This window comes from Protomyctophum bolini, assembly GCF_963924005.1.
Source record: "Protomyctophum bolini genome assembly, chromosome: 18".
Lineage (NCBI taxonomy): Eukaryota > Metazoa > Chordata > Actinopteri > Myctophiformes > Myctophidae > Protomyctophum > Protomyctophum bolini.
The window spans coordinates 1,310,821-1,330,670 of NC_137879.1; the positions used below are offsets into that span (position 1 = coordinate 1,310,821).

A 19,850-nucleotide genomic window follows, 5' to 3' on the forward strand; every position below is an offset into this window, starting at 1 on the left:
CTTATCTGTCCTCCGATGGAATCGCACATATAACCCTCAAGCAGGGACCTGCTGTGACGTTTACGCTGCTCTGGGATCTGATCTCTTTGCTGTAGGGCTGTAGAAGGTTCCACAACCGTTTTAACACGAGACCCAAAAGAGGAATTTGTTGTCTCCCTTGGACCCAAAGCAGTGAAAATAAACAAGCTCACCATAATGTGCTATTTTCACTTCTTAAATGTTTTTTTTTTCTTTTACATTCATGGAATTTCTTTGATTTTATTTATTGATTTTCTTTTTTTTATTGATGAAACATTTTTGATTTTTTTTCCTTTGGCATTTTTGACAATCTTTTGAAATTGTAATTAAAAAAATAATTTGTATTAAGCGAAAAAAGGAATATTAACCCGTGACCCAGAAAATGGGTCCACGTACGACCCACAAATGGGTCCCAACCCAGTGTTTAGGAGACAGTACGGTATACGGTGACGGTGTATCACCACAAGGTTCAAGGTTATCTTTATTTGTCTCCCCCTAAGGAGAAATTTGTCTTGGAGACAGTTTACTGTGTAGAGTACAGTTAAATAATCTTTGCTCTTAACCATTATAATTATGAGCTCACTGTTGAGTGAGCTGACTTGCTTCCATTTTCTGATTATAACTTGCATTCCAAGTTAATGTACTTGAACACTCGTCTGATAAGACTTTTACAGTATGGCTATGAGCAGTATTCAACTGACCAGAATTAAACTGAAATGACATTTGTTTGACTTTGGGAACTCCCTGATTCCACCACAAAGTTGTACAGGCCTGAATATCTTTGTTAATTTGTTTTATTTGTACAAATGAATCTCCTATATCTGCCACCTGAGTGGCTTTGCAAAACCTCTACAGTGAATTGATGGCTCTTTTGAAAAACAACATACCCATCATGTATCAAACGTTTTGAGTATTTATGAATGCATTCAGTGTGTTATTAAAGTGAAGTTCAAACTTCTGTGCAGTCTGTTTGGGTTTACAATTTGTAGTATGTAGTTGGCCATCAGAATCAATAGGAACTTACTGTGTTCTCTTATGTAGCCTGGTCGCATGCACATGAACTGAAAGTACTGTACTTAATTAAAGGACAACTTTATGTGTTTTGAAACCAAGGTTCATGTTTTAGGTTGTTATTAGAGAAAGTAAAAGATGAGTGTTATTTATTATTAATATATTCTTTAATAATTTACTGCTTTCTTTTCTTTTAGCCATTTTCGTGATTTGTTTTGACAGGGGGCTGGGGCATTCGAGATTTATTTATTATGATTTACTATAGTCCTACTACTAGACGTAGACCCCAGGAAATTACATCTGGCCACAAAAAATCATATTTTAGCAGCTCCTAGAGTAAAACAAATCTAAAGAAGTCACTTTTTTTTAAGCCATATTCCTTCTGTACAGATTCAAAGATCTTGAGTGCCCCCTTGTGTACAAAAGTGTGGTAATTTGTTACACCCTTAACCCAGCTCTTGAATCGACAATCTGTTATGTTTGGGATAAAATCGGTGTCCCCCCTCACCCCCACCTTTTTCATTTTCGGGAACATTTCTCGTACCACCATGGAGGTCATTTGGCTTTGTAATTGTACCTCCTCTGGTTATAAAAAGTGTGAATGGAGTTTCTAGGTGAAAGTGATTTTCTTGACTTGCCAAAATCCGCCATTGATCCCCATTCTAAATTTCACTATATTTCTAAAACTATGAAACATTTCAAAGATTCATTTTCAGGCAAACATGTCCACCGTAAGATGAACCTAAATAGGTTTGAATGGATCCGAGTTTCTAGGTGTAAGTATGTAGGACTAGACCCCCATTTGAACATGTTGAACCGGCTATAGGACTGAACATCTGAACATTATGTTGTACCAGGGATCCGCCAACCCCCATCTGAAAAGATTTGAGTTGAAAACGTTCGCTCTGAAAGAATATAATTATATTCCAAGAATTGCGACACATCTTCACAATTTTTGGGTTATTTTTCATCTATCACTAGATATACGGACATACAGTATGATTGTTTTATTGAGTATGTAAATATCTTCTGTCATATTGTATCTTGGATCAGCCGGCCCTGTCCAGCTGCTACAGATTGATCTATATGTAGCCCAGTGGCATATATGCCTGTAGTTCTATGTAAATCCACCAGGTGGCACTGTCACTTTAGGAGTGCCATGTTCTGGGGGTCAAGGGTTACACTTAAAAACGTCTTGAATAATAAGAAGCAACCTGTCACCTGTGTTTGTGGGGTTTCTTTGAGAAGATCTTCATGATTGTAAACAAGAGGTGAAAGCTGAACTGGTAACTACTAGTAACTCAACTTGGTTGAGTTTCTGTGTCTTTGTACTGTCTTGGAAAGGGGTGAAGCTTGGGGGACCAGTGTTTGCTCCGTGTGTGAGTTGGCCCTTCCTCACAGTTCACACTGTTTGTGATAGAGCCACTACCGTATTTAGTTTAGGTTTATTTTTTGTTACAGGCTTGCATGCCATATTTGCTAAACGGTGGCATTCTTTACACAAATAAGATACACCAACACCAACTTCTTGGGAAATAAAGAACCCCAATATATGTCTGTGTCCTGTGCCCTATTTGCCAGGTTACATATAAGGCTATTATGGGCCATTAGATTGTTTTATTACTGGAAGTATATCAGTTACCTTATCCCTCTTCGCTATACCAACATTTCATTGCATATTCCATAGGATAATGTTAATTAAATTACTTATATCTCTACATCATCTACATCCCTCTCCACAACTATTAATAGACTACCAGTGTGTGTGTGTGTGTGTGGTGCACACAGCTGTGATGATCAACAGTGGATGACCCAATCACTTATCACTCTGACCAACGGACCAATGACGGACGGACTAGTTGAACAGGTGACCGGATCCAGTGGGCGTGGCTTTGGATTTAAATTGGAGCGGCCATGTTGTTTCCCAGCATGCAGTTTGGTTTGGGAGCCACTGAGCCAGGCTGCATGCTGTCTGCAGGGAGCCATGCTGTTTGTTCTAAGGTAAGGAGCGTTTGTTTGAGAAACATGGTTTTATCCTTGAACACTGTTGTATAAACATTAGACGATTGAACACTGTTGTATAGACAGAGGATTTATTGGACTGTTTATTGTGACACTAAATGGACAACAATGTCAGGAATGTTTGTCCTTTTTCATACAAACAACACATGTTCTTTTGCCCTGCCTGTGTTTGATGGCCAAAATGCTTTTCCAATGGGAGGCACATGGTTTGTCCAAACACTTGTGTTTCTTTGCCCCCCTCCATCAAACACAAATGTTTGGTCAAACCATGTGCCTCCCATTGGAAAGGCATTGAGGTGGCCATCAAACACATGCAGAGCACAGAACATGTGTTGTGTGAATGAGGCATTGGGCCTCTATCTCACAAAAAAAACCATTTGTCTTGTCTGTGTTTAATGGCCGCCCCAATGCATTTCCAATGGGAGGCACATGGTTTGACCAAACATTTGTGTTTGATAGTAGTGTTCTGTCCCCCTCCCCTCCATGAAACACAAATGTTTGGTCAAACCATGTGCCTCCAATTGGCAAAGCATTGAAGTGGCCATCAAACACAGGCAGAGCACAGAACATACGTTTGTGTGAAACATTTGTCTCGTCTGTTTTTAATGGCCGCCTCAATGCTTTTCCAATGGAAGTCACACGGTTTGACCAAACATTTGTTTGCTGGAGGGGAGGGGGAGGGGGACAGCCATCAAACAAATGTTTGCTCAAACCATGTGAAAAGCATTGATGATCGAGGCCTTAGAGAAGGAACAATCGCAAACAAACAAACCATGGTTCCCAACAGTGGTGGAAATTAAATCATTATACCTTTACTCAAGTGTAGTGTAGAAATATTTGGAAATGTTTAACTACTAGTTACTTTGTAGATTTGTATTATTACCAAACGTACTAGCCTACATTGTTCATTTACCACTACAGCCATATTTTGGCCATTTGGCTGATCTACAAGCTCACAATGCATTGTGATGTGACACATTGTGAGCTTTTAGATCTGTTATTTTCAAAAGGCCTCAGTAGAGGATAAAGTGAAATATCCCTTTATTATATTAATTTTACAATGTATGAAATCTGGATAAAGAGTCTAATGTTTTTTTTTTTTTATGTGTCTTACAGGTTAATCATGTGACCTTGGTGTCATGTGTGACCTTGGATGGGGTCATCAGGAGATGGCTGGTATTGGTAATAGAGTGTCTACTCGGTTGAGCTGAAACTTCTAACGGTGTCAACGAACGCTCTTCCTGAGATTACGAGGCGAACGGTGACGATCGGGACGTATTGTGCCATACAACCTTCGCGGCTCTATTAATACCGGCTATCTTCAACCGAGCGACGGAAGCCCCCCCCCATGGTACGTACCGGGATTGCATGTGGCTGTAGTAGAAACTAGGGCTGTGTCAAATCTTATTTTAATTATTTTTGGGAGATAAACACTTTACTGAGGTTTTTAATGTGTCTTTAGTATTTCAAAGTGTCCATGATGTCATGGACACTTCCTACCCAGACTACAATTCCCATAATGCTTTGGTGCACTGATCCTTGTGGATAGGGTGAGGGCTGTCTTACTGAGACAACATGTAGTCCAGGAAGGAAGTGAGCCCAGTGTCCATGACATTTCATGGAGCCCATGGACACTTTTGTAAAGACAACTATTGCCCACATAAAAAACCCAGGAAAGTGTTTCTTGTCTCCCAAACATAATTGAAATAAGCTCTGTTTGCAAAAGGGGTGAAGTCTCCCTTTAATGGGTTGAATCGTTAAAGCTGCTATAAGCAACATGTCAAATGTAATTTTATTTTTTGGTATTCAGACGGCAATGGGTAAAACTAAAACACAATTTTGTCTCCGACACATCTAGGAGCCACAATTTGCATTCAAAGATTTTCCTAGATTTGTCATTGGTCAATTTGCTTGTCTACTTCCTGATTGGTTAGTCATTTCGACCGGGTTTTATTTTTCTTCGACCAATGACAAAGCTTCTAGGAAGATCTTTGACTGCAAATTATGGCCCCTAGATGTGTCACAGAGACTAAATAATTTGTGGTAGTGTTTTACTCATTGCTGGCTGTCTGAATGAAATAAAAATCATTATAATTGACATTATTGCTTATAGCTGCTTTAATCACACTTTTGTGATTAAAGTAAAATATTGGTGACACATGTAGCCCTGTCAGTGACTGTTGTTAATGCAGTAAAAAAAATTGTGACACAGCCCTGTCAGTGACTGTTATGACTTCCAAAATGTCATCCTGTAGGCCGACAACTAATGTTTCCTATTTTCCCTGTCATTTCAGAACGTGAAGCTGACAAGGCGACGTCTGTATTGAAGGTACAAACTCTATGCTGTTGCCGCTGCTGGGTGCTGTTAGCAGTGGAGGTTGGTAATGAACCTTTTGATTCCTGCTGCTTGTGTAAGTGGGCTACATGCTACCGTAGGCTACCGTAGGTTGTCATTCGCACCGTGTATCGTTTCACATCATTTGTGTATAATGCCACTCTACATCACATGCCGCTATGTGATGTTTGTGTAGGCATGTGATTTATTTATCGTTTAACATAATTTACGGGTAAAGCTTTCACGTCACATCACATATGTATGTTCTGTTCTAGTGTCTCCTTTCTCTTCTTTGCTTTTAATAAAGTTATTTGTTTTGGTTGTCTCAGGAAAAAAAGAACACTTTTATTTCTTTCTCCTTGCCTATCTATCGCCCTAGTTCTTCACTTGTGGACTGTGTACAAATGTGATGTGACGGTATGTGACTTATGTCCGGTAGCATGTAGCCTGCTTAACACTGTTTACAGCCTTCTATGCTGTAGATCTGTCCACACTAACAGGAGGAAAATTATGGCAGTTTTTCTTCCTTCGTTAGTGTGTTTTGTTTAGTGCTGATAGTGAAGGTAAGTGAGCGTAGTTTATTATCTTTGGCTGTCGGGCAGAAACCTTGTATCTCCATAGTTTTGTAAATTAATTTCCTTACTTGGTCATGCTACAGTGTCACACACTAAAGTAGCAAATGGCTCATCTACAAGCTCAGGATGCAAAGATCATCCATTATTGAAGATAACCTATTTTTGTATGTATCGAACCATTTAAGTATAAACAAGAGCTTGTGACTAAACATTGGAACACAGATTATTATATTAATAATAAATATAATCGTATCACAGGTTTTTTTGTCCAGTAACTGTTTTGGACATGCACGGTTTCTACCCGACCTTTCATCTCCTCTTCTATTCTTTGCTTTAATAAAGTTATTGGTTTTTCTGGTCTCAGAGTTTTTAATCGTATTTTGCGTCATATTTTAAAGTAATGTCTTTCTTTCTTTCCTATCTATCGCTAGTTCTTCACTAGTGTATGTGGTGCGTGTGTCGGGTCGTGTCTCGCGTACAGTTTCTAATCATTGATTGGAGCTGTATGTCGTTTCACGTCATTTGCGTCATTTGCCGGTAAAGCGCCATCACGTCAGTTCACATCAGATATGAACACACCCTGTATGTGATGTGCATTTATGTGATTTTTTTTGGTGATTTATTTTCACAGTAATTGCGGATAGCTCGTCGGTGTCGTCGCACGCCATACGAATTTTGTTCATTGCTGTTGTGTTCTAATGTCATTCGTAGTGTTGTTGTGTTCTCATGTTCATAGTGTTGCTGTATTGCTGACAAATACTGGGGTCCAAAGAATGCTGCTGCCATTGCATAATTTGCACCTCGTATAATTTATGTCAAACGTCCACAAATGGCATAAATTGTAATATTTTTTTAAATGTAGGCAATTATTTTGAAAACACTAAATATAAATTTTAAAATAAAAATGTAGGAAACGAGGGACAACTGGCTAGAAAATCTTGCACCACGAAAACCTACGGCCAACTGCTTGGGCGGAGACCAAGAATCTTTTTGTTTTGTTCATGTTCATAAAGAGCTCCAAGTGCTTTAAGTGAAAGTCCAGCAGCAAACCTCTAGGTCATAAGGTGCTATATTGGTGCTATATTATCAGATCTAATTTGTGAGTAAAGCTTCATCAAGTAAGCCCACATCACATGCCCGGTATGTGATGTGTGTTTATGTCTCGTATCATTTCACATTGGTGAGTAAGGCTTCATCACGTCATCCCCACATCACATAATGAATTTAGGGTTAGGGTTAGGGTAGGGTTAGGTATGTGATGTGGATTGATGTGATGTATGTCTTTTATAATGTGCGAGTGAAGCGTAATCGCGTCAGTTCACATCACATTATGTGGTGTGTATTGATGTGATTTATTTATGCTGCCATTTGCAGCTAAAACTTCATTCATGCCGGTCAGTAGGCGAGGCATTGACGATGGGCCTATGACCCAAAGGTTTTCTGCTGCACTTTCACTTTTAGCACTTTGGAGCACTTTATGAGCATGGAAAAATAAAGATTTTCTTAGTTTATGTCAGGAGTTTTCTTTAAGGTATTTGTGGAGTGAGTCTTCTTCTTCTCGATTTCAATTGTATAAAGACATAATCATGGCTATCATTTATAGTCTGTTATGAATCAAATTGTTATGAATGATTGCTTTTGGACATGTAAATTACAACAAAACCAACTAAGGCACTGGTGTGGTACTACTGGTTTACCAGAATGGGGTTCAACTCCCTGCGGTGCCCTCAATTTGTTGTATTTACATGGTTCATTTTCTGCTCATTGTGTTTCCTTTGCATAGATGATAACCCCCAGGTTCTTTACTGTGTTTGTACTCTCTACAGTTGGGTTACAAGTCCATTTAGGGACCAAGACCAAATGGACTCTTGGTCCCTTATTTTTCTCTTCTCCTTCCACCAAAAATGCCAGTTCTGGCTGAACCGTTGGTTTTCACGAAAAGATATGTGACCAAATTTGACTGACTGCCATTGGATTCTTTTTGCTTTTTCATGTCTTATGAAAGCTGTGAATCATAGCTTCAAATTGAATCAAGCTCATAGCGCGGCAACGAGTGCCGCGCTATGAGCTTGTAGGTCTGCTATTTTTGAAAATTCTTGAAAATGTGGCTAAAATCTTTTGAATATATCTTTCAGAGCGAATGTTTTAACTCAAATCTTTGCTTCTGAGAGGTTCCAGGAACAACATATTTTCAGATATATGTTGTTTTATATTTTCGGTGGCCAATTACATATCATTTTTGGGGTCCTTGACATGAAATATTGAGCACCACTGATACAGAAACATGAGGTTTTTCAGAATTTTAAAAAGACATTTTTTTAAATTTCGATGTCTGGCCTAAATGGGTTAATGTTACATCCTGTGTACAGGGCAGGTAGGCTACTGTATAAGAGTAGAACTTATTTTGGTTTGGCTTCCTTCAGACAACGCAGCATACAGTAGACTAGAGCTAATCCAGGGTGGAAAACAAACGGGGTCATTTCTTTGCAAGTGTGTGTAAGGATGCTACAGTAAATTAATGTCCTATTTTATACTACGTTGTATGACAACCTTGTATGCGCAAAAGTAGCGGAAATAGTAGATCCACAAGCTCCACAATGAAGTACTGTACAGCCTGTACAGGTTGAGGACAAATCATGTTGCCGTTTGGATTGTTTCACCTTCTCAAACAAAATGAATTAACATTTGAGTACACACTCAATTATAATGATATTGAGGTATTGGGGAATTCTATTTTAAAGAAAGTAAATTTAACTTGCCTCCTTATATTCCCTTTAAATTTATGTTTTTGTATAATATGGCAAAACCTTATGTTGGCTATAATCTATTTCCACATGACCATAAAATTCTGCAGTATTAATTTAAATAAACGAACACTAAACGAGGGTTTTAATGTGTACATTCTTAGACAGCTTTCCACAATCTTGTAGAATATAGATTAATCATTTTGTGAGCAAAGTCTTCATTGTTTGACAGCCATTGACAAATATCTGGCACTTGATTGACTAGTATAGTACTGACAAAATTAATCATGTATTCTTTATTTATTCATTTTAAGACAGCTGGGCTTTTGCTCAATTTAAATAAGTCAAGTCAATTTTATTTATATAGCACATGAGTGCTTTCCAGAATAGGTAGACCGTAGTCCATCACAGTGCAATAAAAAAACATGTAATACAATCGAAGAAAAAAAACAGGCCAAAACAAACAAACAATGAACAACAAACACTAAACTTCACACTGTATTAAAAAGGTGTGTTTTCAGGTTATCTCCAGGGTGGGGCTATAGCCTTTATGTGGAGTGGAAGACTATTCCAAAGTGTAGGTTCAGCTACAGAGAAAGCCTGATCACCTTTTGTTTTCAGATTTGAAGGGGGGGGGACTGTAATGAGTTTGACAGTGGAGGATCTGAGTGTCCTGCATGGTGGTATAGGGGGAGCTGTTATTAGTTCAGAAATGTAGAAAGGGGCAATGCCGTTTAGGGATTTAAATACATAGAGTGATTTGAATTGAATGCGGAATTCAACAGGCAATCAGTGTAGTTTTTCCAATGCTGGGGTGATATTATCTCGTTTTGTCGTTCCAGTTATCAGTCTGGCAGCAGCAAATAAGACACAACTTTGCAAGTTAGTGAAAGGGAGCTTTGCGTTCATAAGAGCTGCTGATGTCATTAGTATTAGCTTTTACTCTACCTTTAAATGTGAGAATATTTTGGCACAAAGAGACATGTTTTACAGTGGTTAATTATGTACTGTATACATGTATTAACATAGCCACAATACTGTATATATGCTTACAGTGAATGAATGCAGATTTGGGTTAAAGGACCGGCCCCACCCTTTGGATCTTTTTATAATCGGCTTAATCGATTAGTCTGAATTAAGCCCTGTAATATACAGTACTTCGTTTTCCAATGGAGAATAGCCAATAAACAACCTCACAATGTAGTGAAGAAAGTAGTCCGCACACAGGCTTTGCTCCAGTAGGTCATCAGGATCCTGATGAAGGTCGTCGTGTATTTACTAATGGTGTTTTAAATACAATTAAACACTACTGGAGCAAAGCCTGTGTGTGGACTACTTTCTTCACTGTATGTATAGGCCTATCTACCTTAGCCCAGCAACAGCCAGGAACTGCAAGCCACCTGCTTTTTTTAAACCTCACAATGTGTCACATGGTCATTGTGATTATTTTTTTTACCTTTTTAGAACTGCTATTTTAAATATTTTCTTTAAAAGAAATCGTGATATTGATTTGAAGGCATATCGAGTCGACCAGCCCTACATGGTGTTAAGCTGTATACTACGGACAGATTGTGTGCACACCCTCAAATTCAAAGTTCATGAAGTTAAATCGGTCTGGTATTGCAGTTTATCAGTTTTCCCCCATCTTCTCAAAAGTGTCACTGAAGACACCACCTCATTCACCTCCGTCCTCATTCAATTATTCGCAACGGGATTATGAAAGGCTCTTATTTCTGGTAATGCTTTGGCTGCGGCGGTCTGGTGGTGAGGCAGATTTTAATGAGAATCTCTTATCTTAGTCTCGTCTTTCAGGTGTTCAAAATACTTTTCTGTTAAATAATATAATCCCCAGAACCAGCACAATTACTGCTAATTCGGTCAAAAGGTGAAGGGACGGACGGGGACCATTTCAAATGTCGCTATACAGTATGTGGCTCAAAATGGAATTTTGATTTCAATTATCGTGTTGAGCCTGAAGGCGAAATCTTGATTATAGAGCCCTTTGCCTTCAGAAAGCTTGTTCATATAGCATCAAGGCACTTTCAGTAATTTAATATAATCTAGAGTTAAATCGTGACGATTACTTCATCTTTCGAGTTCCTTTTATTGCACCTTCTCACTCATAACATGGCTTGTCTGAGTAAAGTGACCCAGATCGAGCCATGAACCTGTCTATACTTAAATGAATAATTGGTAAATGGTGCATTTATATAGCGCCTTTATCCAAGGCGCTTTACATAGATTGTCCATTGCATTCACCCATACACACACACACATTCACACACCTATTGCAGCGGAAGCCATGCAAAGTACAGTGGTGAGCAGTTGAGAATGGCAGTGATACCACTTGAGAGGACCTCCGTGGTGCCTCTGTGGCACCACACACCTTTTAGTGGTACCACGATTCACACTTAATTTAAAGGTGTCAATGGGTGTAGTGTGGCAGATCAGCCACAGTGTGGCACATGTGAGTCCATAATTATTACTTGCGCAAGCAGAGCGCGGCAAGTACTAGTGTCGCCAAGGACGATATTCGCCGCATACGGTATGCACCGTCACAGCATATTGGATCCGTATGCACCGTCCCAGCATATGACGACAGGGTATAACTGGTATAACTAGCTCTCAATGATGACGTAATAAAGATGTTGGATTAAAGGACCCAATGCCAGAGTGTAATTGGTTTTCGATGGTGACGTTGTAACGGTCCGATATTTCTATAACAGTTACTAAAAGTCACGGGGTAGTAAATGATCCTCCTTTAAAGATAAAAATTGATACGTTTCAACCATGTAGCATGCAATGTAAACCACTGACTCCCAACACATGAATACGTCTGAGATAAATAGTTTATCTATATGCAATATGGGCTCGTTGACGATCAGTTACACAGAATTCATGACAGGTTAAATATTATCCGTATACGTCCGAAGCGCACGCACCAGGCCTCTCACGCACGCCCGCTCGCTCTAATTGTTCATATTGTTCCATGAAATAGCCACGCGTCTCCCTGACGCTCCAACCCGAAATAATAAAGTTATATTATTTGAAGTATATTACATTTTTACAAATTTACGGAGCGGTGAGCTGCAGCCGTGCCACGCTCGGGAATCATTTGATTAGTAGATTTGACCCCCCAATCCAACCCTTTGATGCGGAGTGCCAAGCAGTGAGGCATTGGGTCCCATTTTTACAGTCTTTGGTATGACCCGGCCGGGGATCGAACCCCAACCTCCCAGTTTCAGGGCGGACACTCTAACCACAAGGCCACTGTCTGGTAGGATGGACCTGTAAATTACAACAAAACAAACTCAAAGCACTGGTGTGGTACTTCCTGGTTTACCAGAACAGGGTTCAACACCCTGCAGTGCTCTGCTCAATTTGTTGTATTTACATGATTTATTTTTTATATTCTGCTCATTGTGTTGCATTTTCATAGATGATAACCCCCAGGTTATTTTTTGATTTATTTATTAGATCCCCATTAGCGTGTGAGTTACAGCAGCTGCTCTTCCTGAGGTCTTTACTGTGTGTGTACTCCCTATAGGTTACCAAGTCTATTTATTAAGGGACCAAGCCTGAATGGACTCTTGGTGTGGCAATGTTTCACTATTTCGGAGGATATAGTGTTTTGAAATCCTCCAATCATGAAAAACAACATAGTATATAGCACGCCGTTTTTCATAATTTTTGAGGGTTTGAAAAAAAGACGATGGGCTATAGCCCATATCGTACGGCATACTATAGCGCGCCGTTTTTCATCATTTTTGATGATTTGACAAAAATGAAAAAAACGATGGGTTAAAGCCCATATCGTACGGCATACTATAGCGCGCCGTTTTTCATCATTTTTGAAGATTTGAAAAAAATGAAAAAAAAGAACCGCAATTTCCGCAATTTCCATTTCCACAATTTCTGCAATTACCATTTCCGCAATTTGCGCAATTTGCGCAATTCCGCAATTTGACAAAAACGATGGGTTATAGCCCATGTTTTTTGAAATTTTGAAAAAAAAAGTTAGCCTCGTTTCTCATCATTTTGGACCATGGGCTATAGCCCATATCGTACGGCATACTATAGCGCGCCGTTTTTCATCATTTTTGAAGATTTGAAAAAAATGACGAAATGACAAAAACGAAAGGTTATAGCCCATGTTTTTTGAAATTTTGAAAAAAAAACTTAGCCTCGTTTCTCATCTTTTTGGACCATGGGCTATAGCCCATATCGTACGGCATACTATAGCGCGCCGTTTTTCATCATTTTTGAAGATTTGAAAAAAATGACGAAATGACAAAAACGATGGGTTATAGCCCATGTTTTTTGAAATTTTGAAAAAAAAAGTTAGCCTCGTTTCTCATCATTTTGGACCATGGGCTATAGCCCATATCGTACGGCATACTATAGCGCGCCGTTTTTCATCATTTTTGAAGATTTGAAAAAAATGACAAAATGACAAAAACGAAAGGTTATAGCCCATGTTTTTTGAAATTTTGAAAAAAAAAGTTAGCCTCGTTTCTCATCATTTTGGACCATGGGCTATAGCCCATATCGTACGGCATACTATAGCGCGCCGTTTTTCATCATTTTTAAAGATTTGAAAAAAATGACGAAATGACAAAAACGAAAGGTTATAGCCCATGTTTTTTGAAATTTTGAAAAAAAAAGTTAGCCTCGTTTCTCATCATTTTGGACCATGGGCTATAGCCCATATCGTACGGCATACTATAGCGCGCCGTTTTTCATCATTTTTGAAGATTTGAAAAAAATGACGAAATGACAAAAACGAAAGGTTATAGCCCATGTTTTTTGAAATTTTGAAAAAAAAGGTTAGCCTCGTTTCTCATCATTTTGGACCATGGGCTATAGCCCATATCGTACGGCATACTATTGCGCGCCGTTTTTCATCATTTTTGAAGATTTGAAAAAAATGACGAAATGAAAAAAACGAAAGGTTATAGCCCATGTTTTTTGAAATTTTGAAAAAAAAAGTTAGCCTCGTTTCTCATCATTTTGGACCATGGGCTATAGCCCATATCGTACGGCATACTATAGCGCGACGTTTTTCATCATTTTTAAAGATTTGAAAAAAATGACGAAATGACAAAAACGATGGGTTATAGCCCATGTTTTTTGAAATTTTGAAAAAAAAAGTTAGCCTCGTTTCTCATCATTTTGGACCATGGGCTATAGCCCATATCGTACGGCATACTATAGCGCGCCGTTTTTCATCATTTTTGAAGATTTGAAAAAAATGACAAAATGACAAAAACGAAAGGTTATAGCCCATGTTTTTTGAAATTTTGAAAAAAAAAGTTAGCCTCGTTTCTCATCATTTTGGACCATGGGCTATAGCCCATATCGTACGGCATACTATAGCGCGCCGTTTTTCATCATTTTTAAAGATTTGAAAAAAATGACGAAATGACAAAAACGAAAGGTTATAGCCCATGTTTTTTGAAATTTTGAAAAAAAAAGTTAGCCTCGTTTCTCATCATTTTGGACCATGGGCTATAGCCCATATCGTACGGCATACTATAGCGCGCCGTTTTTCATCATTTTTGAAGATTTGAAAAAAATGACGAAATGACAAAAACGAAAGGTTATAGCCCATGTTTTTTGAAATTTTGAAAAAAAAATTTAGCCTCGTTTCTCATCATTTTGGACCATGGGCTATAGCCCATATCGTACGGCATACTATAGCGCGCCGTTTTTCATCATTTTTGAAGATTTGAAAAAAATGACGAAATGACAACAACGAAAGGTTATAGCCCATGTTTTTTGAAATTTTGAAAAAAAAACTTAGCCTCGTTTCTCATCATTTTGGACCATGGGCTATAGCCCATATCGTACGGCATACTATAGCGCGACGTTTTTCATCATTTTTAAAGATTTGAAAAAAATGACGAAATGACAAAAACGATGGGTTATAGCCCATGTTTTTTGAAATTTTGAAAAAAAAAGTTAGCCTCGTTTCTCATCATTTTGGACCATGGGCTATAGCCCATATCGTACGGCATACTATAGCGCGCCGTTTTTCATCATTTTTGAAGATTTGAAAAAAATGACGAAATGACAAAAACGATGGGTTATAGCCCATGTTTTTTGAAATTTTGAAAAAAAAAGTTAGCCTCGTTTCTCATCATTTTGGACCATGGGCTATAGCCCATATCGTACGGCATACTATAGCGCGCCGTTTTTCATCATTTTTGAAGATTTGAAAAAAATGACGAAATGACAAAAACGAAAGGTTATAGCCCATGTTTTTTGAAATTTTGAAAAAAAAACGTAGCCTCGTTTCTCATCATTTTGGACCATGGGCTATAACCCATATCGTACGGCATACTATAGCGCGCCGTTTTTCATCATTTTTGAAGATTTGAAAAAAATGACGAAATGACAAAAACGATGGGTTATAGCCCATGTTTTTTGAAATTTTGAAAAAAAAAGTTAGCCTCGTTTCTCATCATTTTGGACCATGGGCTATAGTCCATATCGTACGGCATACTATAGCGCGCCGTTTTTCATCATTTTTGAAGATTTGAAAAAAATGACGAAATGACAAAAACGATGGGTTATAGCCCATGTTTTTTGAAATTTTGAAAAAAAAAGTTAGCCTCGTTTCCCATCATTTTGGACCATGGGCTATAGCCCATATCGTACGGCATACTATAGCGCGCCGTTTTTCATCATTTTTGAAGATTTAAAAAAAATGACAAAATGACAAAAACGAAAGGTTATAGCCCATGTTTTTTGAAATTTTGAAAAAAAAAGTTAGCCTCGTTTCTCATCATTTTGGACCATGGGCTATAGCCCATATCGTACGGCATACTATAGCGCGCCGTTTTTCATCATTTTTAAAGATTTGAAAAAAATGACGAAATGACAAAAACGAAAGGTTATAGCCCATGTTTTTTGAAATTTTGAAAAAAAAAGTTAGCCTCGTTTCTCATCATTTTGGACCATGGGCTATAGCCCATATCGTACGGCATACTATAGCGCGCCGTTTTTCATCATTTTTGAAGATTTGAAAAAAATGACGAAATGACAAAAACGAAAGGTTATAGCCCATGTTTTTTGAAATTTTGAAAAAAAAAGTTAGCCTCGTTTCTCATCATTTTGGACCATGGGCTATAGCCCATATCGTACGGCATACTATAGCGCGCCGTTTTTCATCATTTTTGAAGATTTGAAAAAAATGACGAAATGACAAAAACGAAAGGTTATAGCCCATGTTTTTTGAAATTTTGAAAAAAAAAGTTAGCCTCGTTTCTCATCATTTTGGACCATGGGCTATAGCCCATATCGTACGGCATACTATAGCGCGACGTTTTTCATCATTTTTAAAGATTTGAAAAAAATGACGAAATGACAAAAACGATGGGTTATAGCCCATGTTTTTTGAAATTTTGAAAAGAAAGTTAGCCTCGTTTCTCATCATTTTGGACCATGGGCTATAGCCCATATCGTACGGCATACTATAGCGCGCCGTTTTTCATCATTTTTGAAGATTTGAAAAAAATGACGAAATGACAAAAACGATGGGTTATAGCCCATGTTTTTTGAAATTTTGAAAAAAAAAGTTAGCCTCGTTTCTCATCATTTTGGACCATGGGCTATAGCCCATATCGTACTGCATACTATAGCGCGCCGTTTTTCATCATTTTTGAAGATTTGAAAAAAATGACGAAATGACAAAAACGAAAGGTTATAGCCCATGTTTTTTGAAATTTTGAAAAAAAAACGTAGCCTCGTTTCTCATCATTTTGGACCATGGGCTATAGCCCATATCGTACGGCATACTATAGCGCGCCGTTTTTCATCATTTTTGAAGATTTGAAAAAAATGACGAAATGACAAAAACGATGGGTTATAGCCCATGTTTTTTGAAATTTTGAAAAAAAAAGTTAGCCTCGTTTCTCATCATTTTGGACCATGGGCTATAGTCCATATCGTACGGCATACTATAGCGCGCCGTTTTTCATCATTTTTGAAGATTTGAAAAAAATGACGAAATGACAAAAACGATGGGTTATAGCCCATGTTTTTTGAAATTTTGAAAAAAAAAGTTAGCCTCGTTTCCCATCATTTTGGACCATGGGCTATAGCCCATATCGTACGGCATACTATAGCGCGCCGTTTTTCATCATTTTTGAAGATTTAAAAAAAATGACAAAATGACAAAAACGAAAGGTTATAGCCCATGTTTTTTGAAATTTTGAAAAAAAAAGTTAGCCTCGTTTCTCATCATTTTGGACCATGGGCTATAGCCCATATCGTACGGCATACTATAGCGCGCCGTTTTTCATCATTTTTAAAGATTTGAAAAAAATGACGAAATGACAAAAACGAAAGGTTATAGCCCATGTTTTTTGAAATTTTGAAAAAAAAAGTTAGCCTCGTTTCTCATCATTTTGGACCATGGGCTATAGCCCATATCGTACGGCATACTATAGCGCGCCGTTTTTCATCATTTTTGAAGATTTGAAAAAAATGACGAAATGACAAAAACGAAAGGTTATAGCCCATGTTTTTTGAAATTTTGAAAAAAAAAGTTAGCCTCGTTTCTCATCATTTTGGACCATGGGCTATAGCCCATATCGTACGGCATACTATAGCGCGCCGTTTTTCATCATTTTTGAAGATTTGAAAAAAATGACGAAATGACAAAAACGAAAGGTTATAGCCCATGTTTTTTGAAATTTTGAAAAAAAAAGTTAGCCTCGTTTCTCATCATTTTGGACCATGGGCTATAGCCCATATCGTACGGCATACTATAGCGCGACGTTTTTCATCATTTTTAAAGATTTGAAAAAAATGACGAAATGACAAAAACGATGGGTTATAGCCCATGTTTTTTGAAATTTTGAAAAAAAAAGTTAGCCTCGTTTCTCATCATTTTGGACCATGGGCTATAGCCCATATCGTACGGCATACTATAGCGCGCCGTTTTTCATCATTTTTGAAGATTTGAAAAAAATGACGAAATGACAAAAACGATGGGTTATAGCCCATGTTTTTTGAAATTTTGAAAAAAAAAGTTAGCCTCGTTTCTCATCATTTTGGACCATGGGCTATAGCCCATATCGTACGGCATACTATAGCGCGCCGTTTTTCATCATTTTTGAAGATTTGAAAAAAATGACGAAATGACAAAAACGAAAGGTTATAGCCCATGTTTTTTGAAATTTTGAAAAAAAAAGTTAGCCTCGTTTCTCATCATTTTGGACCATGGGCTATAGCCCATATCGTACGGCATACTATAGCGCGCCGTTTTTCATCATTTTTGAAGATTTGAAAAAAATGACGAAATGACAAAAACGATGGGTTATAGCCCATGTTTTTTGAAATTTTGAAAAAAAAAGTTAGCCTCGTTTCTCATCATTTTGGACCATGGGCTATAGCCCATATCGTACGGCATACTATAGCGCGCCGTTTTTCATCATTTTTGAAGATTTGAAAAAAATGACAAAATGACAAAAACGAAAGGTTATAGCCCATGTTTTTTGAAATTTAGAAAAAAAAAGTTAGCCTCGTTTCTCATCATTTTGGACCATGGGCTATAGCCCATATCGTACGGCATACTATAGCGCGCCGTTTTTCATCATTTTTGAAGATTTGAAAAAAATGACGAAATGACAAAAACGAAAGGTTATAGCCCATGTTTTTTGAAATTTTGAAAAAAAAAGTTAGCCTCGTTTCTCATCATTTTGGACCATGGGCTATAGCCCATATCGTACGGCATACTATAGCGCGCCGTTTTTCATCATTTTTAAAGATTTGAAAAAAATTACGAAATGACAAAAACGATGGGTTATAGCCCATGTTTTTTGAAATTTTGAAAAAAAAGTTAGCCTCGTTTCTCATCATTTTGGACCATGGGCTATAGCCCATATCGTACGGCATACTATAGCGCGCCGTTTTTCATCATTTTTGAAGATTTGAAAAAAATGACAAAATGACAAAAACGAAAGGTTATAGCCCATGTTTTTTGAAATTTTGAAAAAAAAAGTTAGCCTCGTTTCTCATCATTTTGGACCATGGGCTATAGCCCATATCGTACGGCATACTATAGCGCGCCGTTTTTCATCATTTTTGAAGATTTGAAAAAAATGACAAAATGACAAAAACGAAAGGTTATAGCCCATGTTTTTTGAAATTTTGAAAAAAAAAGTTAGCCTCGTTTCTCATCATTTTGGACCATGGGCTATAGCCCATATCGTACGGCATTCTATAGCGCGCCGTTTTTCATCATTTTTAAAGATTTGAAAAAATTACGAAATGACAAAAACGAAAGGTTATAGCCCATGTTTTTTGAAATTTTGAAAAAAAAAAGTTAGCCTCGTTTCTCATCATTTTGGACCATGGGCTATAGCCCATATCGTACGGCATACTATAGCGCGCCGTTTTTCATCATTTTTGAAGATTTGAAAAAAATGACGAAATGACAAAAACGAAAGGTTATAGCCCATGTTTTTTGAAATTTTGAAAAAAAAAGTTAGCCTCGTTTCTCATCATTTTGGACCATGGGCTATAGCCCATATCGTACGGCATACTATAGCGCGCCGTTTCTCATCATTTTTAAAGATTTGAAAAAAATGACGAAATGACAAAAACGATGGGTTATAGCCCATGTTTTTTGAAATTTTGAAAAAAAAGTTAGCCTCGTTTCTCATCATTTTGGACCATGGGCTATAGCCCATATCGTACGGCATACTATAGCGCGCTGTTTTTCATCATTTTTGAAGATTTGAAAAAAATGACAAAATGACAAAACGAAAGGTTATAGCCCATGTTTTTTGAAATTTTGAAAAAAAAAGTTAGCCTCGTTTCTCATCATTTTGGACCATGGGCTATAGCCCATATCGTACGGCATACTATAGCGCGCCGTTTTTCATCATTTTTGAAGATTTAAAAAAAATGACGAAATGACAAAAACGAAAGGTTATAGCCCATGTTTTTTGAAATTTTGAAAAAAAAAGTTAGCCTCGTTTCTCATCATTTTGGACCATGGGCTATAGCCCATATCGTACGGCATACTATAGCGCGCCGTTTTTCATCATTTTTGAAGATTTGAAAAAAATGACGAAATGACAAAAACGAAAGGTTATAGCCCATGTTTTTTGAAATTTTGAAAAAAAAAGTTAG

At 37.7% G+C, this 19,850-nt stretch overlaps 1 protein-coding gene across 1 annotated transcript in view; it reads right to left on the bottom strand.

The window, feature by feature from the left end:
• Nucleotides 1-314: 314 nt before the first annotated feature.
• Nucleotides 315-19,850, bottom strand: part of LOC308333367 (vacuolar protein-sorting-associated protein 25) — a 208,638-nt gene continuing 189,102 nt past the window's right edge. The window contains exon 7 of the transcript XR_013965793.1: nt 315-329. The gene's annotated coding sequence lies outside the window, so the exon portion shown is untranslated. The remainder of the gene's footprint in view (nt 330-19,850) is intronic.